This window comes from Beta vulgaris, unplaced genomic scaffold, assembly GCF_026745355.1.
Source record: "Beta vulgaris subsp. vulgaris cultivar EL10 unplaced genomic scaffold, EL10.2 EL10_2_Chr_UnSca3, whole genome shotgun sequence".
In the NCBI taxonomy this organism is placed as follows: Eukaryota; Viridiplantae; Streptophyta; class Magnoliopsida; order Caryophyllales; family Amaranthaceae; genus Beta; species Beta vulgaris.
Genome location: NW_026611045.1, coordinates 647481 through 653624, shown reverse-complemented (window position 1 = coordinate 653624; position 6144 = coordinate 647481). Strand labels below are relative to the sequence as shown.

At 42.9% G+C, this 6144-nt stretch overlaps 1 pseudogene; it reads left to right on the top strand.

Annotated features, from left to right (window-relative positions):
• Positions 1–1207: 1207 nt before the first annotated feature.
• On the top strand, positions 1208–5820 carry LOC130590274 (uncharacterized; annotated as a pseudogene).
• Positions 5821–6144: the final 324 nt, after the last annotated feature.

Below are 6144 nucleotides of genomic sequence, written 5' to 3'. Positions count from 1 at the left end.
CTAATGCTAGTTTTAGGTGCATAATCGGATTGTTGTGTTCCTAGCTCCATGTAGCATACTAGGTGTTTGATTAAATGCTGAACATTAATCTTGTGCACTTAGAGAAGCATAGCTTATTACTTGAATGTTGTTGCTTTAATAACATTAGTGATCCTATTGTGTTCCTCGTTTTTAATGCTACTTTGGTTTGAACTTAAGTGCGATTCATTTAGTTAATTCATAGTAAGAGCGGTTCAAACCACGCAGATCGTGTGTTAGACACGATCTAGGAGGATAGAAGTATCGACTTCTCAATAGGTGACCATAGGAGAGGTTGAGGGTTAAGGTTTCGTGATCACAAAGTAGGTTAGGGTGGATGCTAACCGAGTCCAAGGCCTTTTTATATTGTAATCTCTTCGTGTTTTAGTATTGTGAGTAGTTTAGATCACTTACATTGTTCCAAATCCCCCTATTCGGTTGCTTTGGCCTTAGTACATACTAGGGTTCTTGATTTGCTAATTTCCAATCAAGTTCATTTGCTCCCTGTGGATACGATCCCTGCTTCCATTATACTTACTTAGTGTGCATGAAAGTAGGTTAATTATATTTGGTTAGGAGTACACGACAAACCCTACCAAATTTTGGCGCCGTTGCCGGGGAGCAACGCATTACTTGTTTGTAATTAGTGAATTTTTATTCCTTAGGTTGTATTGCTTTGTAGTTTATGGTTAATACTCGTGCTACTAACCAACATCCTTTGCAGTACGATCGAGATTTGGAATTAACTCTTTTCAGGTTGAGAAGAGAACGGCGTGAAAACTTTAAGGAGCTTCCTTTTGCTATCGAAATAGAAGAAGAGATGCCTCCGAGAGTCGAGCCACGCACATTGAAGGAGCTCACAGCTCCTAACCTTGATCAGCAACCTTTATGCATTACATTCCCAAGAAGATGAAGGGGAAAATTTTGAGCTGAAATCAGGATTAATACATTTGCTTCCGACATTCTATGGGCTAAATGGTGAGGATCCGAATAAGCATCTTTCGGAGTTCCATGTGGTGTGTAGCAGCATGAAACCAAGTGGCGTGTCGGAAGAAAAGGTGAAACTCAAGGCATTTCCATTCTCATTAAAAGGTGCGGCAAATGATTGGCTATACTCCTTCCACCGGGTAGCATTTCTACGTGGGCTGATTTGAAAAAGGCTTTTCTCGAGCAATATTTTCCGACTTCAATGTCTTCGGTGTTGAAAAAGGAGATAAGCAACATCGAGCAAAAGAGTGATGAAACCTTTTATGAGTACTGGGCTAGATTCAGGAAGTTATGTGCTAGTTGTCCTTATCATGGCTATGCAGATGAAGACTTAGTGCTTTACTTCTATAATGGATTAAGTGGTGAAGATGCACGAATGGTAATGCAGCAAGTGGAGGTTCAATTGTGAATAAAACTGCACAAGCTGCTAAAGATTTGATAAACGAGCTAGCTGAGGGCTCGAGACAATTCACTAGAAGATCAGGAGCTCGTCGTATGGCTACCGAAAGTCCTGGAACTTCTAATTAGAGGATCAAGTGCAAGCATTGACATCTATGGTTCGGGAATTCATGACAAAGACAAGAATCTCAACATGTGAAAGCTTGTGGCATTTGCTCTTAAATCATTCCACAGATTTTTGTCCTCATTTGCAGGAGGAAGCGAGTGAAGAGGTAAGGCGGCCGGATTTCAGGGCCAAGGTTTTCAGAAGCGGTATGACCCATATTCCAATACATATAATCCTGGCTGGCGAGATCACCCCAATTTGAGATATGGTAATGTTTCGGGAAACCAGCAGGGACCGCACCAGTATAACCGTCCTCCACCTCCTTACCCGAGACACCAGGAGCAAGGAGCTCCACATTTTAGGCCACAAGGCCAAGTACAGGGACCGAGTACCAGCATGTCAACTGAAGATATGATTAATGCTTTAACTAAAAATGTGACTAACATGCAGGGAAATATGGTTCAATTTCAGGAGGAGACCCGATCGAGCATCAAGAATTGGAGCAACAAATGAGTCAGGTCTCTGGAGCAGTGAGCCGATTAGAGGCGCGAGATTCGGGAAAGCTACCGTCTCAAACGGAGCTTAATCCGAAACAAATGCAAGTGCAATCACTTTGAGGAGCGGAAAAGAGATAAAAGGAAGAGATAAAGAGGTCGAGGAGGAGATTGTTGTTTATGTGCCAGAGCCGGAGCCTGAGCCAGAACCAGAGCCCGAACCTGAGCCTTCCACATCTCATGAGAAGTCCAAGCAACCACCACCTCCACCACTTTATGAGCCAACTCCTCCTTTTCCAGAAGCACTGCGAGATACTCGGAAAAAAGAATGTGATCGTGATATTTATGAGACTTTCCGTAAGTGTGAGGTAAATATTCCCCTTTTGGATGCTTTAAAGCAAATTCCTAGGTATGCTAAATTTCTTAAAGAAATGTGTACAACAAAAAGGAAACAAAGGTTAAGGGGAGCCCAAAAGGTAAAGGTTAGCGAGCATGTCTCTGCCATGTTCCAAAAGGCACTTCCTCCGAAGTGCAGTGATCCGGGCATGTTCGCTATCCCTTGCGTGATTGGGAACACCACATTTCCTAGGGCTATGCTAGATTTAGGGGCTTCGATTAATGTTATTCCATATTCTTTGTATGAGTCTTTAAAACTAGGCACCCTACATGAAACTGGTGTTGTGATTCAGTTAGCTGACCGCTCTAATGCTTACCCGAAAGGGATAGTAGAAGACGTGTTGGTTAAGGTCGATAAGTTAATCTTTCCTGCTGACTTTTATGTTTTAGATATGGAGCATGACAAGCACGCTACTCCTATTTTGTTAGGAAGGCCATTTCTAAAAACTGCTAGAACAAAAATTGATGTGCATAGTGGATGTCTTACGATGGAATTTGATGGAAGCCTTGTAGAGTTTAACATCTACGATTCCATGAAATTCCCGAGAGATGACCACTCTTGTTACTCCATAGATGTCATTGATTCATATTCGCAGGATGTTTTCGATATAGGTGGAGAAGATTCTTTGCAGGTAGCTCTTGAACATAGCTTGGAAGGAAATGATGTTGAGTATGTTTTAAGTGCTAACTTGCAGGAAACAGTCCAGGCTTTGGAGGAACATGTGACTTTTCCACTCGTTCCTTCCTTTGTGGGTCCTTTGCCTTTGACTATCCCTCCGGGGAAGCTTTTACCATCTATTTTGCAGGCACCCGTAGTTGAGCTGAAATCATTGCCTGAGCATTTGAAGTATGCATTCCTTGGAGATGGAGATACACTACCGGTGATTATATCAAGCAAGCTCTCCCAGGAACAGGAAAGAAAACTCATCGAGGTGCTAAAAGAGCATAAGGAGGCGATCGGGTGGACTATAGCAGATATCAAGGGAATAAGCCCAACCACTTGCATGCACCGGATTTTGTTGGAGGATGATGCAAAGCCCGTGCGACAGCCTCAAAGGCGGCTTAACCCACCTATGATGGAGGTGGTAAAAGCCGAGATTCTGAAACTTCTCCAATCTGGTATGATTTTTCCAATTTCCGATAGCAAATGGGTTAGTCCGACCCAAGTTGTTCCAAAGAAGTCTGGAGTCACAGTTGTAGAGAACAAAGATGGTGTCTTAGTTCCCACCCGTGTCCAAAATGGGTGGCGAGTCTGCATTGATTACCGTAGGCTTAACGCGGTAACTAGGAAGGATCATTTTCCATTGCCTTTTATTGACCAGATGCTTGAGAGATTAGCTGGTCATGCTTATTATTGCTTCCTAGATGGATATTCTGGATATTTTCAGGTGGCCATAGCGCCGGAGGATCAGGAGAAAACAACCTTCACGTGTCCTTTTGGCACGTTTGCTTACCGGAGGATGTCTTTTGGACTATGCAATGCCCCTGCGACTTTTCAGAGGTGTATGGTAAGTATCTTTTCAGAATAATGGAGCGATTTGTCGAAGTTTTCATGGATGATTTTACCGTGCATGGAAACTCCTTTGAAAATTGCTTGGAGCACTTGACTATGGTTTTGAAACGATGTATTGAAACTAACCTTGTGCTTAATTCTGAAAAGTGTCATTTCATGGTTGAGCAGGGAATTGTGTTAGGTCATGGTCGTCTGTGAAGGGTATAGAAGTTGATAAGGCAAAAATTGATACTATTCAGTCCTTACCTTACCCTACTAATGTGCGAGAAATCCGTTCTTTTCTTGGTCATGCAGGTTTTTACCGCAGGTTTATAAAAGATTTCTCGAAGATTTCATCTCCTCTTTGCAGGTTGTTACAAAAAGATGTAGAGTTTGTGATGGATGAAGCATGTAAGAAGGCATTCGAGAATTTGAAGGGGAGGCTAGTTTCGGCTCCTATCATTCAACCTCCAGATTGGTCCCTTCCATTTGAGATTATGTGTGATGCAAGCGACTATGCCGTAGGTGCAGTGCTAGGACAAAGAGTTGGAAGGGTGCCACATGCCATCTATTATGCTTCTATGACACTAAATGAGGCCAGCGTAATTACTCCACGACTGAGAAGGAGTTGTTAGCTGTGGTGTTTTCATGGAAAAATTCCGATCCTATTTGCTCGGGACGAAAGTAATTGTTTTCACTGACCATGCAGCTCTCCGTCATTTAATGGCGAAGAAAGAAGCCAAACCTAGGCTAATTCGGTGGATTCTCTTATTGAGCGAGTTTGATTTGGAAGTTCGAGACAAGAAAGGAACTGAGAACTTGGTTGCAGACCATTTGAGTCGATTGGTATCCTCTTATGATCTAGAACCAAGTTCGGAGAAGCCATGGCAAGAGCCTATTCGGGAAGAGTTTCCAGACGAGCAATTGATGGTCCTAGGATGCTTACACCCATGGTATGCCGATATTGTCAATTTTCTTGTTTCTAACTGTTTTCCTCCTCATTTTTCCAAGGCACAGAAAGATAAGCTCAAGAGCGATGCCAAGCATTATGTATGGGACGAGCCTTATCTCTGGAAGCACTGTGCAGATCAAATAGTAAGGAGATGTATTCCTGATGAAGAGGTGATTCTATCCTTACCTTTTGTCATTCCCATGCATGTGGGGGTCATTTTGGAGCAAAAAGGACAGCACGAAAGGTATTGGAATGTGGTTTTTATTGGCCAGTCTTCATAGGGATGCATTTCATTTCTGCAAATCTTGTGATAATTGTCAAAGGGTCGGGAATATATCCCAAAGAAATGAAATGCCTCAAAGTGCGGTTTTATACTGTGAAATCTTTGATGTGTGGGGCATTGACTTTATGGGACCTTTCCCGACCTCTTTTGGTTTCTGTACATTCTTTTAGCAGTGGATTATGTATCAAAATGGGTGGAGGCTAAGGCCACTCGTACTGACGATGCTAAAGTGGTTGCAGATTTTGTCAAATCTAACATATTTTGCAGATTTGGAATTCCACGAGCATTGATTAGTGACAAGGGAACCCATTTTTGCAATCGAACCATTGGTGCATTGCTAAAAAATATCATGTGACTCACAAGACCTCAACGGCCTATCATCCACAAACAAATGGCCAGGCGGAGGTATCTAATCGAGAAATCAAATCGATCTTGGAAAAAACGGTGAATCCAAGTAGGAAGGATTGGAGCTTGCGATTGGAAGACGCATTATGGGCATATAGGACAGCTTATAAAACCCCCATTGGTATGTCACCATACCGATTGGTGTTTGGAAAGCCATGTCACCTTCCAGTAGAGCTTGAGCACAAAGCATACTGGGCCGTCAAAAACTTCAACATGGCCCTGGATGAAGCTGGATTGCACCGGAATTACAATTGCAAGAGTTGGAGAGATAAGGAACGAGGCCTATGAGAAACGCGGCAATTTATAAAGCAAGGACTAAGGCTGGCATGATAAGCTGATTATAAGAAAAGAGTTCAAGGTGGGCCAAAAGGTCCTCTTGTTTCAGTCCCGCCTACGTCTTTTTCCAGGAAAATTGCGTTCTAGTGGATCGGGCCATTCATTTTATGAAAGTGTTTCCACATGGAGCTGTGGAAATCCAAAGTGAAGCCACATCAAAATTTTGAAGGTCAATGGCAGCGGCTTAAGCCATACTTTGAAGGATTCAAGCAGTTGGAGCCGAGGATGTTCCTCTCGGGACCCGACTATGGTTAGGCCATATGGTTGTAGTCGTGT